This window comes from Panthera onca, chromosome A3 (genome assembly GCF_046562875.1).
Source record: "Panthera onca isolate mPanOnc1 chromosome A3, mPanOnc1 haplotype 2, whole genome shotgun sequence".
In the NCBI taxonomy this organism is placed as follows: domain Eukaryota; kingdom Metazoa; phylum Chordata; class Mammalia; order Carnivora; family Felidae; genus Panthera; species Panthera onca.
This window is the reverse complement of record NC_138341.1, coordinates 58536474-58559827: the sequence shown is the minus strand read 5'-3', so window position 1 is coordinate 58559827 and position 23354 is coordinate 58536474. Positions and strand designations below refer to the sequence as shown.

Below are 23354 nucleotides of genomic sequence, written 5' to 3'. Positions count from 1 at the left end.
CCCGTGTCGGGCTCTGTGCTGACCGCTCAGAGCCTGGAGCCTGTTTCGGATTCTGTGTCTCCCTCTCTCTGACCCTCCCCTGTTCATGCTCTGTCTCTCCCTGTCTCAAAAATAAATTAAAAAACCGTTAAGAAAATTAAAAAAATAAAATAAATAAACTGAAAAATGAATAGGAGTTGGCCAGCGAAAGGGAATAGTGGTCATGAAGAGTCCCATGTTGTGGAAATGGCCAGAAGAAAGTAGGCATGATGGAGCTAGGTAACAGAGAAAAGGCCAATATGGCTGGTATGCAATGAGACAAAAGTAGAACAAAGTCAGATCATAGAGGGAGTTATTGGTCATTTTGGAGTTTGAATTTTATTGCAAGCTATGATAGGGCTTTGAGCAAGGAGATGACACAAGTATAGATTTAAAAGATCAGTTTGATCACTGGGTGGAGAATGAGTTTCTGGAGGTAACCAAGAGAAGGTGGCATGAGCAGTTGGAATGTATCTCTAATGGACCGAATATTTGTATCCCTCTGCCCCCAATTCGTAGGCTGAAACCTTAATCCCAAGTGTGATGGTATTTGGAGGTGGAACCTTTAGGCAATAATTAGGTTTGGATGGGATCATGAGGGTGAAACCCCCATGATGAGATTAGTGTTCTTATAAGAAGAGGAAGAAAGAGGTCACTCTCTCTCTACCATGTGAGGACACAGCAAGAAGGCAGCTGTCTGTAAGCCAGGAAGAAGGCTCTTATTAGGAACTGAATCTGCTGACAGCTTGATCTTGCACTTCTCAGATTCCCTCACTGCAAGATAAATGTCTGTTTTTTGAGCTGCCCAGTCTATGGATTGTGCTATAGCAGCCCGGCAGCCCGAGCTGACTAAGACAGTGTCCAAGAGGTCCAGGTGTTCGGTGAAGGTAGTAGTGCTGAAGACAAAGGACAGTAGACAGATTTGAGCAGTATCCCAGGAAACAGAATTGAAAGCACTTGGTGATTGGTTGGACAAAGGGGCTAAGAAATAGGTGGATATTAGGGATGATTTTTGGTTCCTAACATTAGCAACAGGGAGGGTGGTGGAACCATTTAATGAGTTAGGAAACCTTGGAAGATAAAAAGATTTGGCACCATAAGCTCAGTAATTGACATGTCCAACTTGGGATGTCTATGTAATAGCTACCTGGAAATATCAAGGAGACATATAGATGAGTCTGGAACCTCAGAAGGGAGGCCCAAGGATATAAATTCAGAAGCTGTCAACATGTAGTTAATAACTGAAAGGATGGATGTATATGAGATTCCTGAAAGTATAAAGACAGAAGAAGAAAAGAGAAAGGAAAGGAAGGGAAGAGAATGGAAAGAAAAGGGGCCTGCAACTGGCCACAAATCTGTACAATAAGCATATACCAGCATATATCAAATCAGTGAGGAAACAAAATGTTTCTGTAAATGGCTTTGTCTTTATAATTAAACTAGTTCACTAATGTGTGTCAGTGAGTGCTGGTTTGATTCCAAGTGGTCATCATATTTCTCTGGTTAACAGATTAGATTCTGAGAGAAGGAAAAGTAACCAAGGAAAACTAGAAAAAGGAGCCAGAGAAATAAGAAGAAAGCCAGGAGACTATAAGGTCACAGAAAAGAAAAGAAGTATTTTTTTTTTAAGCTAGGAATGGTCAACTATGGCAAACAAGATGTATGCTGTCCATTAGATTTAGCAGCATGAAGGTCACTACTAATCCTAGCAAGATAAATTTGGTAGATGGTGGAATTGGAAGCAGATTGTGATGAGTTGAGGACTGTTATATGGAGAAAAATAAAAGATGAATAAACCGTTGCTAGAAGCTTAGTTGTTAAAAAAAAAAAAAAGGGTGGGGGTAGATGAAGTGGTAGGTAGAAGTGGATGTGAGAGAGGATTTTCTTTTAATTTTTATTTTGTTTGAGAGAGAGGAGAGAGAGACTCTCAAGCAGGTTCCATGCTCAGCATGGAGCCCAATGTTGGGGCTCGATTCCATGACCTGAGCCAAAATCAAGAGTCAGATGCTCAACTGACTAAGCCACCCAGACACCCCTGGAGGAGTTTCTTAATATGGTAGATACATGAACATGTTTGACTTTCCATAAGTGCTCTTCAAAAAAATAATAATAATTAACTTCTCCGAGCATGATCATTGTTTTTCTCCCAAATGTTTGTTTGTTCATGTTATTCTGTGGATCAAAAGATCTAATATAAAGATCTAAATATAAAGAGAGACAGAGCATGAGTTGGGGAGGGGCAGAGGGAGAGGGAGACACAGAATCTGAAACAGGCTCCAGGCTCTGAGCTGTCAGCACAGAGCTGAATGCAGGGCTCAAACTCACAAACTGGGAGATCATGACCTGAGCTGAAGTCAGACGCTTAACCGACTGAGCCACCCAGGCTCCCCGAGAGATCTGATATAAATTAAAATTTTGGTTGAACTTGACCAAAAAATCTGGCTTGGGCAACAATAAAAAGAGGAGGGAGTAATTTATTGCCATTTATTGCCATCATGTCATTAAAAAGTCTGTGGTTAAGGATGACTTAGGACATGATGAGATTTAAAGGCTCAAATGATCAAGTAAGAACCAATTCTTCTCCCCCGCCCCTACAACCAGCTTTGCTGTCATCCATTTATTCATTTAAGAATATTTATTGAAAAGCTACCATGCCTCATACTCTATTTTAAGCGCTGGAAATATAATGATATAAAATATGAGCAAATTCACTTTCACTACTTCTTTTTAGCATTGTACTGGAGGTTCTAGCCAGTGCAGTAAGTTAAGAAGAAGAAATTTTAACAGCATAAAAATTGGGAAGAAATAAAACCGTTATAATGTTTAGATAATATAACTGTGTACTAACATATATTAGTAGAATTAATTAACCAGTAAGGCTGCTGGATACAAAATGTGGTAGGTAGAATTCTAAGGCATCCCCCAAGATTCCTGCCCCCTGATGTACATGCCCTATGTAATCCCCTCCCTTTAAGTGTGGGTGGACTTGTGAATATGATAAGATTTCACTTGCATGATTACATTATGGTATATGGCAATAGTGAAGGAATTTTGCAGATATAATTAAGATCAGTTGAACCTGGGGCGCCTGGGTGGCTCAGTCGGTTAAGCATCCGACTTCAGCTCAGGTCACGATCTCTCCGTCCGTGAGTTCGAGCCCCGTGTCGGGCTCTGGGCTGATGGCTCAGAGCCTGGAGCCTGCTTCCGATTCTGTGTCTCCCTCTCTCTCTGCCCCTCCCCTGTTCATGCTCTCTCTCTGTCTCAAAAATAAATAAACGTTAAAAAAAAATTAAAAAAAAAAAAAAGATCAGTTGAACCTGAATTCATTAAAAGGGAGATCATCTTAATGGCCCTACATAGTCAGGTAAGTACTTTTGAAAGAGTTTAGAGGTCAAAGATGTCATAAATCAGAGATACTTGATACAAAACAACTGGTCTCCTGCTTTAAAGAAACAAAAATGCCATTTTTCAGAGAGAGAGGGCTACATGACAGGAAATTGCAGTGGCCTCCCGGAGTCAGAGTGGCTGCTAGATGACAGCCAGCATGAAAGAGGAACCTCACAACAATAATCAGGGAGCTTGGAAGAGGACCCTCAGCCTCCAATGAGATCATAGGCCCTGCAGACACCTTGATTTTAGCCTAATGAGATTCTGAGCAGAAGATCTAGCTAACTAGCATTTCGACTACTGCTTCGTGGAAACTGTAAGATAATAAATTTGTTTTCTAAGATATTTTGAAATTTATGGTACTTTCTTATGCAGCCATAGAAAACCAATATATATAGTCATTATACAAAAATTCCATAGTTTTTCTATATATGAGTAACAAGCAGAAAATTAAAAAAATATATTACCATTTACAATTGCCCCAAAATACCAAATACCGAGGAATAAATCTAATGAAAGTATGCAAGACCAACCCCTGCACAGAAAAGTAGAGAAATTTATTGAGAGAAATTAAAGATAAATAAATGGAAATTTGTACATTGCTCATGGATTAGAAGTTTCAGTGTTGTAAAGTATGTCAATCTCTCCAAATCAACTTATAGATTCAATGCAATTCCAATGAAAATCCCAATAGGTGCATTTGCAGAAAATAGTAAACTGATTCTAAAATGTACATGGAGGGGCTCCTGGGTGGCTCAGTTGGTTAAGCATCTGACTTCGGGTCGGGTTATGATCTCCCAGTTTATGAGTTCCAGCTCCTCATTGGGCTCTGTGCTGATAGCTCAGAGCCTGGAGCCTGCTTTGGATTCTGTGTCTCCCTCTCTCTGCCCCTCCCCAACTCATGCTCTGTCTCTCTGTCTCTCAAAAAATAAATAAACATTAAAAAAATTTAAATATATGTGGAAATGCAAAAGACCAAAAATAGACAAACACTTTTATAAAGAACACGGTAGGAGCACATACTCTACCAGTTACCAGGTTTTATTATAAGACTCCAGTATAATATGGTATGGTATAGGTGTAGTAACTAAATATAAAAAATTTTTAACTTCCTACAAATTAAAAAAGAAAAGACACTAAACTCAATAGAAAAATGGCCAGATGAACAGACATTTCACAAAAAAGGATATCCAAATAGCCATAAGAAAATGTATTCAACCTCATTGGTTAGAAAAATGCAATATGATATACTACACATTCACATTTAAAAGACTGAAAATACCAAACGATGCCTAGGGTATGGAGCAACAGGTACATATAAGGGTAGAAGAGTAAGTTGTTGCAATTACCGTGGAATATAGTTTGGCAATATCTTCTAGAGTGAAACATATGTGCACTCTGTAACCTAGCAATTCTGCTCTTAGAAGTATATCCAATAGAAATGCATGTGTTAAAAAAAAAAAAGGTGTGTATATGTATGTCCAGCAAAGACATTTACAATAAAGTTGAGTGACAGAAACCACTCAAGAATGTATACTATATAATTCCATTTATATAAAATCCAAAAACTCAGATCTATGGTGCTATTGGTCAAAAGGAGAGAGGGGGTAGTGATTGGGAGGAGTAAATACGTGTATTCACTTTACAAGAATTTTTTACTCAAACATTTGTTTTGTGCCTCCCTGCTCCCCATGTGAGTGATGTATCAATGAAAAAGATTTAAAAATAAGGCCAAGCTTCTTGCCCTCATGGACTTTATACTGTACTGTGAGGATCTCTGCTGTCTAATGTTATCTGGCTTCAGTCTCAGGCTTCCAGTGGTGAGCAGTGATAGGAAGATGACTGCCGGCAGCTCCCAGTCTACAACCTTCAAACCGGTAGAAGCCAAGGCACATTTTCACTAGCTCAGCAAAAGTCCCAGATTGCCTCCCTTTGGCTCTGATTGGGTGATGATACATCCATTCAAACACCGTGACCAGTGTGAGGCTCTAACTGGCTGGACCTGAATCATAGCCAATCCTGAAGCCAGAATGAAATGGAGTCCATTTAACCAGAACACATAAAATAAGAATGAGCAACGATGTGGTTCCCCAGAAAAAAAAAAAGAAAAAAAAAAAAAACCAAAACAAAACTGGGGCACCATTTCAGAAGAGGAAATAAATATAGGCTGAAAACCCAGCAAATTTCCACAATGGGTCTCCTAAAAGTGAAAGCCCAGATTTGCTACTTTGTGTTAGGTCAACTTCCCCTTAATCTCTTTAATTTTATCACGCATGCTTCAGGCTTGTTTCTTGCACTGCTAATGTGATTCAAATGGACTCTGTTCTTACCTTTTGTTAGCTGAGAAATAGGGTACTCTCCCTTACCACTTTTCTGTGGTAATAAGCCCAAAAAATATCCCTTTAAATCACTGGTTTTGTATTTTTTGGGTAAATATCCTATGTTTATAGCAATATTATTTATAAAAACCAAATTATGGAAGCAGCCCAAGTATCCACCAACAGATAAATGGATAAAGGAGATGTGGTATGTATATACAATGGGATATTATTCAGCCATGAAAGAGAATGAAATCCTGCCATTTGCAACAACAGGGATGGAACCACAGAGTATAATGCCAAGTGAAATAAGTCAGTCAGAGAAAGACAAATACCAAATTATTTCACTCATAGGTGGAATTCAAGAAACAAACAAAATGAGCAAAGGAAATAAAGAGAAAGAGAGAGACAAACCAAGAAACAGACCTTTAGCTACAGAGAACAAACTGATGGTTACCAGAGGGGAGGTGGAGGGGGGATGGATAGAACAGGTGATAGGGACTAAGGAGTTCACTTGTGATGAGCACTGGGTAATGTATGGAATCGTTGAATCACCATATTGTATACCTGAAATTAATATAGCACCGTATGTTCATTATACTGGGATTAAAATAAAATAAAATAAAATTAAATTAAATTAAATTAAATTAAATTAAATTAAATAACAAAAAGAAGAAAAGAAATAAGCCCAAAACAACCAACTAAACAAAAAATAACAAAAATCCATTTAGAGTTTTGTTTGTTTTTGATAGAAACTACAATGTAATGTCATTAATAAAAATAATCAGACCTTGCAAAATGACTTGTATTTCAGTTCACCTCTAAGAGGCTACTTTCAGGTGCCTAAGGGACAGCTTCCCCTGTAAGCTTTCTTTACCATCCTCTTCTCTGATCTGAGTTACTTAGTTCCTCTAATTTTGCTCACTTACACTGTATTGTAATTTTCTGTTTATTTATCTGTCTTTTCCATTGCCTCATGAGTTCCTTGAGGACAGGGTTTTGGCCATTATCTCTGTATCACCAGTACAAAGCTCATTGTCTGGGACATACATGGTGGAGGGTCAATAAATATTTTCTGAATGAATGAGTGTTTCATGTTTCAATTGCATTTAATCCTGATAACAGCCTTGTGAGATAGAGATTATTAACCTGCTGCTTGGAGAGGCAGGGTAAGTGACTTGCTCAAGATCACACAAAGTAAGTGGAATCAGGATTTGGGCTTCAATCTATCTAATGCCAAAGTCTGGGCTCTTGGCCAATGACTTGGTTGAAAACGTTCATTTATTTGGAATGAGGTTCAAACTGTGACTTGCAAAAGTTTTCCCTAATTTGATCCTACCTGCCTGTCTAAGCCTTTGTGTCATTATTCACCTCATGCATCTTTCCTTACTACCCCTGAACAGACTTGGTTTTCCTTCACCTATTCAAATCTTATCCCTTCTTCAAAAATCATCTCAGATGTCATCTCTTTTATTAAATGTCATATCATTTATTTCCTGAACCATGAACATGGTATTTATGACATACTAGCTCCCATTCAAGCTATTAGTGGACCTCTTCTTCTTCTTTTTTTAAATTTTTTTTTTAGGTAATCTCTACACCCAATGTGGGGCTTGAACCCACAACCCCAAGATCAGGAGTCATAGCTCTTCTGACTGAGCCAGATAGGCACCCCTTTTAGTGGACCTCTTAGTTTCCATAGTAGACTACTACATGATGGTATGTCTTCTCCGTGGCTTGTGCATGGTAAACTTAAAAGAATTTTGAGGAATTAATGCTGATACTGGTGCCTTTTTGGTATGCCACCCATTTTCCTTACTGTCTAGGGCTTATGACTGTGCAAATCGCTATCAAATGTGCCCTCATATCCCATATCCTCCTCATATCCCATAGCCTGTGTTCTCTCTTGACATTCAAGGGGACTTTACGCATTCAGAACCACCAGCTATTGAATTGGCAAACTGAAGTATAGAAGAGGCTTTTGATAGCTGTTAATGGCATGGTTTCACAAAGAGTTGAAAGATATAGCTTTGTGAATAATATTTAGTTTAGAAGGACTAGTGACTATGAGAAGAAAAATAAGGGAATTTATTTCGGGTGTTTCTAGAGCTGAGATAATTTGGTCTGCTAACAGTGAAACCTCAAATTAACCAGACCCAATTAACTGGCATTAACTGCCATTTCCAATCACACACACACACACATATACACACACACACACAGGGCAGGGGGCGGGGGGGGGGGGGGGGACTTGTCCTTATTTGTCCTTAGTAAAAAAAGACAAATGACAACAATACCAAAACATTGTCAAGGGTGTGTTCAAAACAGCAACTAGCAGCATGTGTCTTCCTCTCAGTAATGGCATCATTTCTAGAAATGAAGCAACTCAAAATTCCGAGTCATGCAAAGAGAAAGATAAAAGGGCTTAACCAGAAAAGTCATTTACCCAGCACATGTCATTTTCCACAAATTATGTATGGTTAAGCAGTGTTATAAGACTATACAGTGAGTTGCCTAGGAGTTGTTAAGTATAATATTCCTTAAAAAACAACAACTTTACAAACTTGTTTAGGGCAAGAATTGTAACAACTAAACTAACCAGGAATGTCAGGGCATTTTCAAAAAGAGACTAGAATCCTCAAAGTATATCTGGAGCAGAAGATCCTGGTATGCCTTGTTTTCTGTTAAATTGCAAGCTTCTTCACTGATCAGGTTTCAAGTTTCACTGCAGCAACTGACACAATGTGATTACTTAGCCTGCAAAAGTGAAAAGAATATAAAGGGACATGATTGAAGTACTAAAAATTCCAGTTACAGAGGGCATGTGAAAATTGATCTGCTCATCCTTTTAATCTGGTTGAAAGAGACAGGAACAACATAATTTAAAATGAAGTTTAATAATAATGGAAATACCAGAGAAATAAATGATTTCATGCAGCATTTTTAAGGGGTACCATTTGCAATGGCAAAGGCAGGAATGGAGAAAAAGGCTGAAGTAAGATGTATTATTTTAAACTGAGTAATCATACTTATTAACATTTAATGACAAACTCAACAAAACCAAGTTTCCAGTGATTAGAACACAGGAACTTGCAGCTAACACTGAAAATTCCACTGGAAGAATACAAGAATAGCTATTATAATAAATAAGGTTGGCAGCAAATTAGTGTGGTGAGCAAAACAGTTAATATGACAAATCTGTTTAGATGATGATGACAATGATAAGGATGATAGCTGATGTGTTCACAGCTATTTCTCATATTTGTAAAAAAAAAAAATCTCTGGGTTTCTTCTAATTTTGTTTTGTTTTTCTCCATTCTTTGATTTACCTTCCCTGGGCCCTTTCTAACACTCCCCACCCCCAGCTCTATATATACAAACTCCAGAAGTGATCTCTGACCTCACTACTAAGAAAAAACAAACCTCTACTCTTTATCCCTCTTCCACACTTCATGCCACACTAGTCATTTTCTGCTTTGTAATATAGGTATACATTACGTGGTTTGTTTCCCCTACTGGACCTTAAGCATAAGACTTATGATTTGTCTCTGTATTTTCTACATTATCATCTCTTCCTTATTAGTAAGCAACCAACAAATATTTGTAAATAATTATAAACATGTGTTTTTAATTTTTTAATGTTTATTTTTTGAGAGAGAGAGAGAGACAGAGCATGAGTAGGGGAGGGGCAGAGAGAGAGGGAGACACAGAATCTGAAACAGGCTCCAGGCTCTGAGCTGTCAGCACAGAGCATGATGCCGGGCTTGAACTCACGAACCATAAGATCGTGACCTGAGCTGAAGTAGAACACTTAACTGATCGAGCCACCCAGGTGCCCCATATAAACATATATTTAATGAATGAGAGAGTAGGGATGGAGTTGCATTGATGTAACTGTGTCTTATCCAGATTCTCTTTGACCAACGTCTTATCTTTTCAAGGGCAAAAGATGCAATTCTTACGGCTTCATGGGCTAAGAATTGCTAATATTCAGACAACATACTATAGATATGTTCTAAAATCTTCATATGAATTAATTTTATAAATTTAATTATATTTTATTTTTTAATGTATATATGTTGTTATATATGTATGTATGTATTTAGAGCAGGAGAGAGGCAGAGAGAGAGGAGCAGAGGATCTGAAGCCGACAGCAGCAAGCAGGATGTGGGGCTTAAACTCACAAACCACTAGATCATGACTTGAGACAAAGTTGGATGCTTAATCAACTGAGCCACCTAGGTGCCCCTATACATTTAATTATATTTTAATGCCAGAGGAGTCTTGCTATTTAGTGGAAGCATGTATAGGATCCTTTTGAAATGCTTAACTCCTCCTTATTTATTTTGTTTTGGTGTCAACACAAAGGGATAGTTTAATATATTTAAAATATTTATTTACACACAATAAAAGTCACTCTTTCGATGCATAGCATTATAAATTTTGACAAAAGCAGAGAGTCACATAATCAAGAGACAGAACAGTGCCATCATTCAGAAAATTCCCTCATGCTGTCCCTTTGTTATTCCATCCCCTTGCCCCAAATCCTTGGTAACCACCAATCTGTTCTCTGTTCCTATAGTTTTGCCTTTTCCAGAATGTCATCTAACGGGAATCAGAAAATATAAAGCCTTTTGAGTCTGGCATCTTTCACTTAGCATAATGCATTTGAGATTCATCCATATTGTTGAGGTATCAATAGTTCACTTGTTTTGATTGCTGAGTTTCATTCCACGGTATAGAAGTATTACAGTTGAAGGAGATTTGGGTTGTTTCCAGGTTTGGGCTATTGTGAATAAACCTGTTATAAATACTCACGAACAGATTTTTGTGTGAACATATACTTTTATTTATCTTGGATAAATATCTAGCTAGGAGTGGGATTATGGTGGTCATATGGTAAGTGTGTAACTTCATAAAAACTGCCAAACTGCATTCCAAAGTTGCTGCATTTGCATCCCCATTTATAATGTATAAGAATTGTTCTAGGGGCACCTAGGTGGCTTAGTCAGTTAAGCATCCGGCTTTGGCTCAGGTCATGATCTTATATAGTTCATGGGTTCGAGCCCCGTGTCAGGCTCTGCGCTGACATCTCAGAGCCTGAAACCTGCTTCAGATTCTGTATCTCCCTCTCTCTGCCCCTCCCCCACTCGCACTCTGTCTCTTTCTCTCTCAAAAATAAACATTAAAAAAAAAAAGAAAAAAAAAAAAAGAACTGCTCTAACTAGCATCCTAACCAGCACTAGGTAATGTAAGCTTTGTTTTTATTTTTATTTATGTTTATTTATTTATTTTGAGAGTGAGAGAGAAAGAGAGCATGAGTGGGGGAGGGGCAGAGAGAGAGAGAGAGAGAGAGAGAGAATCCCAAGCAGGCTCCACGCTGTCAGCACAGAGCCCACCGTAGGGCTTGAACTCATGAACAATGAAATCATGACCTGAGTCAAAATCAAGAGTTGGTCGCTTAACCAACTGAGCCACTCACGAGCATCTATTTATTTTTAAATAAACTCTATACCCAACATGGGGCTCAAACTCACGACCCTGAGATCAAGAGTTGTATACTCTACTGACTGAACCAACCAGATGCCCCTACTGTAAGTTTAGTTTTCAAAAGCCATTCTAGTGAGTGCGTAGTGGTTTTTCACTGTAGTTTTAATTTGTATTTCCCTAATGACCAAAGATATTGTGTATCTTTGCATGTACTTATTTGCTATCTATATATCTTCTTTGGTAAAATATCTGTTGAAATGTTTTGTCCTTTTAAAAAATTGGCTTGTTTTGGGTGCCTGGTGGCTCAGTTGGTAAAGCATCTGACTTCAGCTCAGGTCATGATTTCACAGTTCATGGGTTCGGGCCCTGTGTTGGGCTCTGTGCGGACAGCTCAGAGCCTGGAGCCTGCTTCAGATTCCGTGTCTCCTTCTCTCTCTCTGCCCCTCCTTTGTTTGTGCTCTGTCACTCTCTCTTAAAAATAAATAAACATTAAAACTTGGCTTGTTTCTTATGACTTAGTTTAACTTAAATAATCTTAAAAATTACATTTTAATTTTGTAGAAAGAAGAAAATGAAAATCACTTATGAACCCACACTAAGATAACAATTTTAAATTTTTGGTATATGTATTTCCAGATGATTTATTTAATGTGGGTATACATGTTACACACATGTAACCTGAATTTCCTTGGTTGCGCCAACCTAAATATATAAACAAATTCGGTATGTAGTAATAGCGTCAATGTTACTCAAGTCCATTTCTATACTTTGCTCACAAAATGTTTAAGACAGGAGAATGGAGAATTCTTTAATGGAGAAACTAAATACCCTCAGAAAAAAATATTTTCACATACTGACATTTGGTAATCAGCCAGTAAAAAGGCTAGTGTACCAAATGATCAGCCACAGAAGCCCACCATTCGACCTGCCTCCTCATCCTGGCAAGGGCTTTCAATTTACTTTCTTAGTTGATTTTTCTCATGCACAAAAAGAACAGAGACCCAAGAATCACCAGAAAATTTAAGAAAACTCTACAGTGTCAGAGGTAACAAACAAACAAACAAAAAAAGAACTCAGAGGAAACAGACATGATGTGAGACGTAGAAGAAAAAAACCCTTTTTAAAAAAGCATTTGAAAATGAAAAATATAAGGACACCTGGCTGGCTCAGTGGGTAGGGAGTACAACTCTTGACCTTGGGGTTGTGAGTTCAAGCCCTGTATTGGGCATAGAGATTACCTAAAGAAAGAAAGAAAGAAAAGAAAATTAAAAATATAACCACTGAAATAAAAAAAAATCCAAAAGAAGTTTAGGAGAACACTGAAGATACCTCCCAGAAAGTCAAACAAGAAGACAAAGAGATGGAAAATAAGGGGAAAATGTAAGAAACTTAACAAACATCAAGCAGAAATTCCATTTTTCATCCAGAGTTCCAGAGAGTATAGAACAAAAATGAAGGAGGAAAAAATTACAGACAAAATCCAAGAAAACTGATCTGATCTGAAGAACATGAATCTCTAGGTTGAAATATCCAGCCCAATGAATGAAAAAGGCCTATTACATGGACATGATGATGAAATATCAGAGCACTGAGATTAAGGATCATTAAAGCTTCTAAAGGGGGGAAAATGATCGCATCAAAATGAAGGGGAAACAAACCATTAAAAAAAAGAAGAAGGAGAAACAATAACTTTAGGGTTCTCAACAGGATCATTCCATTCTAGAAACATGATGGAATACTATCTTCAACATTCTGAAGTGAAATTGTGTTTTGCTAAGAATTTTATATCCAACCGCTAATACAGAGTGAAGGAGGAATAAAGACCTTTAAGAGATATAAGAGTCAGCTGAGAAAGAAGACAGAGTGCAGAAAATGGGAGAGCTGAGCTAGAGGATGAGAGATGAAGTCCTGGAGCCTCAAAGCCAAGGGCACAGCCAGTGCTGATTAGATAGATCAAGGGGACAGAGGGACAGATGGTGAGCATCATCACACTTGTGGTGGGCATAGCATAGACTTGTCAAATCACTCTGCTGTAACCTGATGTAACATTATGCATTAACTATACTTTAATAAAATAAAAAAAAAAGAGGACAGGGATTTTTTTTTTTGAAAAAAAAAAAAAAAAGAACCAATAAATGGTTTCCTGGTTTTGTGTTTGTAGGTTTGAAAAAATATATTGCTAGCCATTTGACACTTGGAAGTCTTTATATTCATAATTATGTAAATATTGACTACTGAATTAATCACATTTTTACCTTAAGATGATTTTGCCAAAAAGTTTTGCTATGTGACATTTAAAGATTACGATAAAACCATAGTGGGAGGAGGTGGGAAAGAGCTAAATCCTCAACTATCATAACAGGATGTTTTCAGTTGATAAATCAAAAAATAGCTGAACAGTAAAGACCTAAATGAGAGATCTGAAACCATAAAAATCCTAGGAAAAAACAGCAGTAACTTCTCTGACATTAGCCATAGCAACATTTTACTAGACATGTCTCCTAAGGCAAGGGAAACAAAAGCAAAAATAAACTATTGGGACTACATCAAAATAAAAAGCTTTTGCACAGCAAAGGAAACCATCAACAAAACAAAAGGTAAACTTCTGAATGGGAGATGATATTTGCAAGTGGCATATCCAATAAGGGGTTAATATCCAAAATATATAAAGAACTTATACAACTCAACACCAAAACACCACCACCACCACCACCAACAATAAGCAATACAATTAAAAAGTGGGCAGAGGACTTGAGCAGAAATTTTTCCAAAGAAGACATACAGATGGCCAACAGACACATGAAAAGATGTTCAACATCACTAGTCATTAGGGAAACACAAATCAAAACCACAATGAGATATCACCTCACACCTATCAGAATGACTAAAATAAAAAACACAAGAAAAAACAAGTGTTGATGAGGATATAGAGAAAAAGGATATAGAGAGGATATAGAGAATATAGAGATATAGATATATATCTATATATATAGATAGAGATATAGAGAGGATATAGAGATATAGGATATAGAGATAGAGATATAGAGATATAGACAAAAAGGAATCCTCAGGCACTACAGGTGGGAATGTAAATAGGTACAGCCTCTGTTGAAAACTGTATAAAGTTTCCTCAAAACATTAAAACTAGAAATACTATATGATCCAATAATTCCACTATTGGGCATTTACCTGAAGGAAATAAAAACACTAACTTGAAAAGATATATTCACCCCTATATTTATTGTAGCAGTATTTACAATAGCCAACATATGGGAGCAACCTAAGTGTCCATTGAATAGACGAATAGATAAGGGAGATATGGTGTATATATATACACATACATACACAAAATGGAACATTATGTAGCCTTAAGAAAGGATGAGATTGTGCCATTTGAGACAACATCGATGGACCTAGAGGGTATTATGTTAAGTGAAAATAGGTCATATGAGAAAAACAAATACCATGTGACTTCACTCAAGTGGAATCTAAAACAACCAACAAACACATAAACAAACAAAAGCAGAATCAGACCTATAAATACAGAGAACAAACTCATGGTTACCAGAGGGGAGGTGTGGAGGGGGTCAGACAAAATGGGTGAAGGGGAATAGGAGATACAGGCTCCCAGTTATGGAATGAAAAAGTAAAAGGAATAAAAGGCACAGCATAAGGAATGTATCAATGATACTGTAATAGTGTTGTATGGTGACAGATAGCAGGGACACTTGTGAGCACAGCATAATGTATAAACTTGTTGGATCACTATGTTATACATCTGAAACTAAAGAAACATTGTGCATCAACTATCCTCCCCCCCCAAAAAAAAGAAGGAAGGAAAGAAAAGGAAGGAAAGAAGAAATAGCTGAGCTAACAAATTATTTAAACACAAAGAGATCAATGATAGATAAAGTAGCTAGAGGTTGAAAGTGGTAGCCTCTCAAAAGCAGCATGGATACGAGATGGAGCAGAGGTCCCATTGCATCCTTATATGTCTTTTAAAATAATTAATTTTTTTAGCAGCATGTCCATATAGGACTTTGATGGGAAAAAATTAAGTAAGAAATGTTTATGTACATTCTTCAGGTAGAATTGGAATTGATGGCTTAATAAGCCTAACATTTTTTAGGTTTTTGCTATATACTGTAAAATTGTCTTCCAGAAGTTGTAATCACTTATACGGACACCATATGACAAGTATCCATTTCTCTACAACTTTGCCAAACTAAGTTATTTTTGAAAATCTTCGGGGTACCTGGGTGGCTCAGTCAGTTACGCGTCCAACTTTGGCTCAGGTCATGATCTTGCAGTTCGTGAGTTCGAGCCCCATGTCAGGCTCTGTGCTGACAGCTCAGAGCCTGGAGCCTGCTTCGGATTCTGCGCCTCCCTCTCTCTCTGCCCCTACCCTACTTGCACTTTGTCTCTCTCTCTTTCAAAAATAAATAAACATAAAAAAATTTAAAAAAAATCTTTGCCAGTAGGTAGGAGAAAAAGAAAGTTTATCTCCTCCACCACACAAGTGTCTCCTCCTGACTCCCTATTTCTGTTACTATCCTTAGGAATTTTGGAGCCTTTTCTCCATAGTTAGTCAGTCATATAATTAACTAACTTTGATTCTACATACACTCTTATAACTGTTGCCTCCTTTCCATGCCCACTCTTTTTAAGTTTATTTATTTATTTTGAGAGAGAGAGAGAGAGAGAGGATGCACACATGTGTGCATATGAGCAGGGGGAGAGGCAGAGAGAGAGAGAGAGAGAGAGAGAGAGAGAGAGAGAGAAAGAGGATCCCAAGCAGGCTTCATGCTGTCATCACGACATGGAGCTTGATCTCATGAACTTTGAGATCATGACCTGAGCTGAAATCAAAGGTCGGAAGCTTAACCAACTGAGCCACGGAGGCACCCCTCTCTGCCCACTTAAAAAAATTTTTTTTTAGTTTCGGTTTTTATTTTAATTCCAGTTAGTTAACATACAGTGTTATATTAGTTTCAGGTGTACAAAATAGTGATTCAACACTTCCATATATCATCCGATGGTCATCACGACAAATCCATGCCCACTCTTACCACTTAAATGTTGCTTTTGCTTTCAGGAGAATTTTGATAAATATTTCCAAATTACCCTTTCATAATATTTTATATAAACTTAGATTTCCACCAATAGTGAAAAACAACTACTGTGTTCTCAAACTGTCGACATTTTGTATTAACAATGTCTTTGATCTTTATCAATCCAACAGGTGAAAAAAGATACCTCACTGTTATTTTGATTTGTATTATTTATTTATGTAGCTATAACGTATGATTTCTGCCTGCACCTCGGTTACTAGCATTAGGTCACAGAGGGGCTCAATGCCAGGGGGCTAGCAAAGCCAGAATTTTATTTTACAGCCTTTACAATGGAAGGAAGGGGCTGGAATGGATGTGGAAGCCTCATCGTTTTTTCCCATTTATGACTTTGGGTTTTATGTTGTTCTCTACAGTAAGATTAAAATTTCACCCATGATTTTTAAAACCTTTTTATTATAAAAACATTCAAATACACAAAAGGAGAGAAAATAGAATAATGTACTTTCATGTATCTATCCTACAGCTTAACAAATTATTAAATTCTATACTTTTGGGGCACCTGGTGGCTCAGTCGGTTGAGCGTCCGACTTCGGCTCAGGTCATGATCTCACAGTTCATGGGTTCAAGCCCCGCATCAGGCTCTGCGCTGACAGCTCAGAGCCTGGAGCCTGCTTCAGATTCTGTGTCTCCTTCTCTCTCTGCCCCTCCGCTACTCACGCTTTGTCTCACTCTGTTTCTCAAAAATAAATAAATGTAAAAAAATTTTTTTTTTTAAAATTCTATATTTTTGTTTCATCTATCCCATACCCAGTTATTTTTCTGAAGTTTTCTAAGGAAAAAAAAAATCTCAGGTATCATATTATTTTACTCATGAATACTTTAGTTTCTTTAACAAGTAAGGATTTTTTTGTTGATGTGTATCATACATGCCTTAAAATTCATTGCTCAACTAATTTTCACAAAATGAAAACATGTAACTATATCTCATGTCAAAAAATAGAACATTACAAATACTCCAGGAGTCCCTTTATGTCCTTTCCAGATTACTGCTGAAGGTGAAGAAGTAGGGTACCTGACTGGGTCTGAAAATTAAACTTACAAAGACAGGGGCGCCTGGGTGACTCAGTCTGTTAAGCATCTGACTTGGGCTCAAGGCATGATCTCATGGTTTGTGAGTTAGAGCCCCATGTCAGGCTCTGTGCTGACAGCTCAGAGCCTGGAGCCTGCTTTGATTCTGTGTCTGCCTCTCTTTCTGCCTCTCCCCCGCTCACACTCTGTCTCTCAAAAATGAATAAATATTAAAAAAAGATAAACTTATAAGGACAGATTAACAGGAGAAAAACATAAAAATTTATTTAATAGAAGTTTTACATGACTTATTGAAGCCTTCATAAGGAAGTAAAGACCCAAGGAAACAGAGCTATGTATTTTTATGCTGGGTTTGCTGAAGACTGGACAGTTATGGAGGACTATGATAGGTTAAGGAGTATGAGGTAATTACAGTGAACTGGGAGAAACTTAGCAAGGCCTATTTCTTAGAATTCTTCTTGGCATCTCCTTGTCTTCCTAGATAAGGATGAATCTTTCCTCCGGGTATAGGGAGGGCACTTGTCACATGAGTTTTATGACCTGTTTCAGTGGAGAAGGGGGAGTGATGAGGGGGAGGTCAGAGTGACCTTCCTGCTCTGTCTTTTTCTCGAATTCTTTCAGCTTTTAAAATATTCATTACGCCAAGATGCCACATTTCTGGGTAGCGTGTCCTAAATCCCACCACTACCCCACCCCCATAGTTAACCACTATCAGCTTCATTTAATTTTGCCTGTTTTTGAACTTTATATACATAAAATTACATTGCAAACTTTATATATAAATATATATATATATTATAAATATATATTTATTTACATACAAATATATATATTTATATACAAATAAATAATAAATATCTATTCTATTGTTTGGTGTCTGGCTTACTTCACTTAACACTATGCTTCTAAGATTCAACCATGCCATGTATAGCAGCAGCAGTTCTCGTGACTACAGAGTATTTCATTGAGTTTTAGGGTTTTTGAAGAAAGAGTACAAGGCTCAGGGATACTGCCCTATAAACTATCAATTTTTATTCTCTTCTCATCCTTTCTCCTACCAACGACTTTCTAGGGCTGTGAAGAATAGATAAAGATACATAGAACTGGAAGGATCGAGGAAATAATAAGCCTCTTAACAACAGAGATTTTATGAAGGTTGCTATGAGCTAATTTGAAAAAATAGTGTTGCTGAGTGGTGAGGAATGAACGCTCTCACATTCAGAGAGAGATGCCAATTCCTTCTGGGCACCATTCATATGGATGAGTTTGCTTTGTTGCCCTTCAGTTTTGGAATGCCTAATGGTTTGCCCTCCTCTTTGCATTCTTGACACACCAGAGGGGAAGGCAGGTGTGGTTGTGCATACATTCATTTGAATAGAGGAAGTCGTTGTTCAGTGACCTTGGAAAAGCCCAATGCTGATGTATTACAGCAGGTGGCAGCCTTTCCCCAGGAGAGGGAAGAGCCAGGCTTACCTAACCAAAACTGGTTTTGGTTTTATAGCTTTACTTTGGTATAAGGGTCAGGTGATTTATCTAGAACCTGAAGTTAAGATTGGCCTTATAACAGGGAAGAGAAGCAGGGACCCTGAAACCTGGAAAATGAGTTATGGACTCACCTCTGGGTGAGCCATTGGCTCTGAGTTACTCAGTGGCTGCTCTCAGGGAGCCTAGTCAAGTTTTGACTCAACACCAAACAGGTGTGGTGGGTGAAGGGTGTCAGCCTGAGGCTCAGAGGTGACTATGAGCAAAAGTCCACAGGAAAGTACAGAATTGACACAACAACACAGAATCAGAACAGATCAAGAATTACCCTGTTGTGTACTGTGAGGGAGAAGTACTCCCTTTTCATTCCAGATCTGTAAAGCAGCTATTCATTCATTCATTCATTCATTCATTTTAAAGTAAGCTCTATGCTCAACATGGGGCTTGATAAAGCAGCCTTTTATTTTTTTATTTTATTTTTTTTTTTTATTTTTATTTTTTTATTTTTTTATTTTTTATTTTTTCATATATGAAATTTACTGTCAAATTGGTTTCCATACAACACCCAGTGCTCATCCCAAAAGGTGCCCTCCTCAATACCCATCACCCACCCTGCCCTCCCTCCCACCCTGCCCTCCCTCCCACCCCCCATCAACCCTCAGTTTGTTCTCAGTTTTTAACAGTCTCTTATTAAAGCAGCCTTTTAAACTAAGCTGCCAAATGTTTTTTGAAAAGATTATTAAATTCTTCTCATGCAAGTTTACAAAATGCTGTGGAAAGCCAGACTTAGTGGAGAAGCTTGACATTGCAAACATATCCAGTTTGTTTTTAAATTATTAATGGTGGGAGTATAATTTATCATTTATCAAGAACACACTATGTAGAAAATGACGTTATTCAAAATTTAATATGACTGTGGAGACATTCACTAGAGTCCCTACAGATGGATTTGCTTTGTGCCTAAAGGCAATTGAAGTGATTAGACAGGAGTAGGAACAGAGAGAAACAGGAGGCTAGGGTGGCTATTTAAATTAAAGTTAAATAAAATTAAAACTAAAAATTCAACCCTCAGTTGCACTAGCCACATTTCAAGAGCTCAATGGCTACATTTGGCTAATGGCTGCTATAATGGACAGCACAGATTATGGAGCATTTCTGTGATCATAGAAAGTTCTATTGAATAGCACCAGAGTATAGTAAAAAACCAGGGTGCTGCCCAAAGAAATGTGGGTGGTTAAAAACAAGTCCTCCCTGCAATACTAAGGATTGTAATAATAATTCCTAAGTGTGGCAGGAATTTCAAATAGAGTATTTCATATAATCCTCATGGCAATCCACAACTACAACAATAATGCTGTCGACATTTGTTGAAACCTTACAGCAGGCCAGGCAGTAAGACCTCTGTAAGCTCATTGGTCTTTACAAGAACCCAGTGAGGTTGGTACTATTACTGTCCCTGTTTAACAGATGAAGAAGCTGTGGCAAAGGGGCTTCATAACTTATCTACCATTACCTGGCTTGTAAGGAATAGCTGGGATTTAAACTCAAGTTTTTCTGGCTTTTAATAATTAGAAAGAAGGCATGGAAAATACCAAACAAACTCCATATGTGAGTAAAATTTGTCTTTAAGCCATTTTCTCCTAAGGCAGGCCCAACTCTTGGATTCTGTCACATAATTGTCTTTCTGGCTGAAGAAGGCTTTATGCCAGTTCTGATAGAGAAACAATGATCCCCTGTTAGCCAGGATATGAGCCACTTCCTTCCCTCTAGTGCGGAATCTGCTGTCTGCACAAAGGAAGCTGGTTTCTCAGAAGCTCACCTTTGTAGAAACAAGTCTATTTGGGTAAAAATTTTAAAATAAAGTATTCTTATTTAAGACAAAAATGAATACGAGCAGTATATACGGGAAAATGCTATTTTCTATAGGTGATGAGATTATGAAAAATTGTTGTCTCTTTTTGTTCAGCTGTATTTTGCAACTTTTCTACATGAATATGTGTGATAAAATTTAAAAAACCAGGGGTGCCTGGGTGGCTCAGTCGGTTAAGCATCCAACTCTTGATTTTGGCTCAGGTCATGATCTCACCATTTGTGAGTTTGAGCCCCTTGTTGAGCCACTCGTTGGGCTCTGCACTGACAGTGTGGAGCCTGCTTGGGATTCTCTGCCTCTCTCTCTGTCCCTCCCTTGCTCGATATCTCTCTCTCAAAATAAATAACTAAACATTTTTTAAAAAGAAAAAGAAAGGGCGCCTGGGTGGCTCAGTCAGTTAAGCGTCTGACTTCAGCTCAGGTCACAATCTCACAGTCCGTGAGTTCGAGCCCCGCGTCAGGCTCTGGGCTGATGGCTCAGAGCCTGGAGCCTGCTTCCGATTCTGTCTCCCTCTCTCTCTGCCCCTCCCCCGTTCATGCTCTGTCTTTCTCTGTCTCAAAAATAAATAAACGTTAAAAAAAAATTAAAAAAAAAAAGAAAAAGAAAATTACAGGGCGCCTGTGTGGCTCAGTATGTTAAGAGTCTGTGTGGCTCAGTATGTTAAGAGGTCATGATCTCACGGTTCGTCAGTCTGAGCCCCAGGTCGAGCTCTGTGCTGACAGCTCAGAGTCTCGAGCCTGCTTCAGATTCTGTGTGTGTGTCTCTCTCTGTCACTCCCCTGCTCTCTCTCTCTCTCTCTCAAAAATAAATATTTAAAAAAAATTAAAAAACCAAAAGCCCAGATAGTAGCTTTTGAACAATCAAAGTCAGATACCGTATTGTAAAAATTGTTAATTGATTAACAGTATTTTAGGCTTTTTTTTTTTTTTTAAGTAATCTCTCCACTCAACGTGGGGCTCTAACTTATAACCCTGAGATCAGGAGTCACATGCTCTACCGACTGAGCTAGTCAGGTGCCCCATTAGACTTTTGATAATATTGCAAATACTTTAATACTAATAGGCAATAAAAACCTTTTAATTGAATGCTAAATAATAATAGCAGAGGAAGTGTGGGATTTAATTATAGGGTTGAAAATGATACTCAACAATGTACAGGTACTCACAATTTCTCTGCAGATGGGGACTTGTTTTGTATTCCATGGCCCTGTAGATGGCTGCCTTCTGTCATTCAGATCAAGATGAAGCAATAGTCTGGTCAATAAAACAAGAGAAGTCTTGGGGCATCTGGGTGGTTCAATCGGCTGAGCGTCTGATTCTTGATTTCAGCTCAGGTCACCATCCAGTGTTGTGGGATCAACCCGCATTGGGGTCCACACTGAGTGTGGAGCCTGCTTAAGATTCTCTCTCTCCCTCTACTCCTCTCCTTCACTCAGTCTCTCTAAAATAAAACAAATAAATCATTTAAAAAAACAAAAACAAAGTCCATAAATCACACTATCACTTTTATCAACCATTAGCACTAAATGGTCTCTAAAAATGAATGAGCTTGCTGTGAAGAAAGAATGAGAAAGGGAATCTTTTTAAGCTATGGTACATATGTTTGTCCCTCCCAGGTGAGACTCCTTACATCAAACCATTGTTACTGAGTATGTTGCAATGGAGTCAGAAATTAAATAAATAAATAAAGAGGCTGAGAAGAGGTCATTAATTGCTAAGGTTCCTTTCTTCTACAAAGTTCTAAGAATCTGTGATAATTGTACTTTAGTAGTAGATCTTCATATACTTTAAAAAAGTTATATTCTTTCACATGTATACACATTTTAAAGTTAATTTTCTTTAATTACACTTGGTGTGCTGCTAAAGGCTATCTTGATATGCTCTTAGTTAAACCTGCAGGTGAGTCCACTGTGTAACGATAGCCAAATGAAATGGTAGCCAAAAATGTTGTCAAGTGTTTAAGTGTCCTGATTGAATACATTTTATAGAATTATTCCCTCTAATGGCAAATAAAGGGATTTTTAAGTACAAACGATAACTCAGAGGCAGGATCAAGTGATGATGTAGCACCCAAGAATAAAGAATTCACCCCTCTTTCCCTCACTTCCCCATCTCTCAGGCGTCCATTGGCAAGCAGACCCTGCTAACTTTAGAGTGTAATTTAAGATAGGTGGCTACAGTTTTAAAGCTAACAAAAACCAAAAGGCATGTGAATTCCCAGCAATCAGCTGTCTAGGGAGACAGTTGAAAATGAGAAAGAATAAACTAAAAAAGGTCAATAGATTCATTCCGCAGGTGGTGTATGCAGTCCTTCTCAGAAACAGGGAAATACTTGGCTTGTTGGCTCTCATTCCCTTCAGGACAGATCTGACAGCTTAAAAAGGATGAGCCCTGGAATCAAACCAGGCTCCTTCGTGTTTCCTGTTTGACTGAAGGGATTTTGAAGCAAACAGAATCCTGAGATCAATTCACTTAAAACGTTTATATATACACACACATATATGTATGTATATGCATTTTACAGTGCTTGCTGGGGCCAAATAATCTACCTTTGCCAACTGAATTGCTTTTGCAGATGTCTTGAAGCTACTTGTCTCTTCTATTCTGTTTTTCAGAGTTAAATAATATC

The 23354-nt window shown here is 37.9% G+C and overlaps 1 protein-coding gene across 14 annotated transcripts in view; it reads right to left on the bottom strand.

Moving 5' to 3' along the window:
* Window positions 1–23354, bottom strand: part of VPS54 (VPS54 subunit of GARP complex) — a 195152-nt gene that overhangs the window by 148177 nt on the left and 23621 nt on the right. For 12 of the 14 annotated variants that reach the window (XR_013554660.2, XM_078444560.2, XM_078444555.2 and 9 more), the window contains 2 exons: window positions 21892–22166; window positions 8323–8480 (listed from right to left, as the gene is read on the bottom strand). The gene's annotated coding sequence lies outside the window, so the exon portion shown is untranslated. The remainder of the gene's footprint in view (window positions 1–8322; window positions 8481–21891; window positions 22167–23354) is intronic. The other 2 variants (XM_081795274.1, XM_078444549.2) reach the window with 2 other exon arrangements.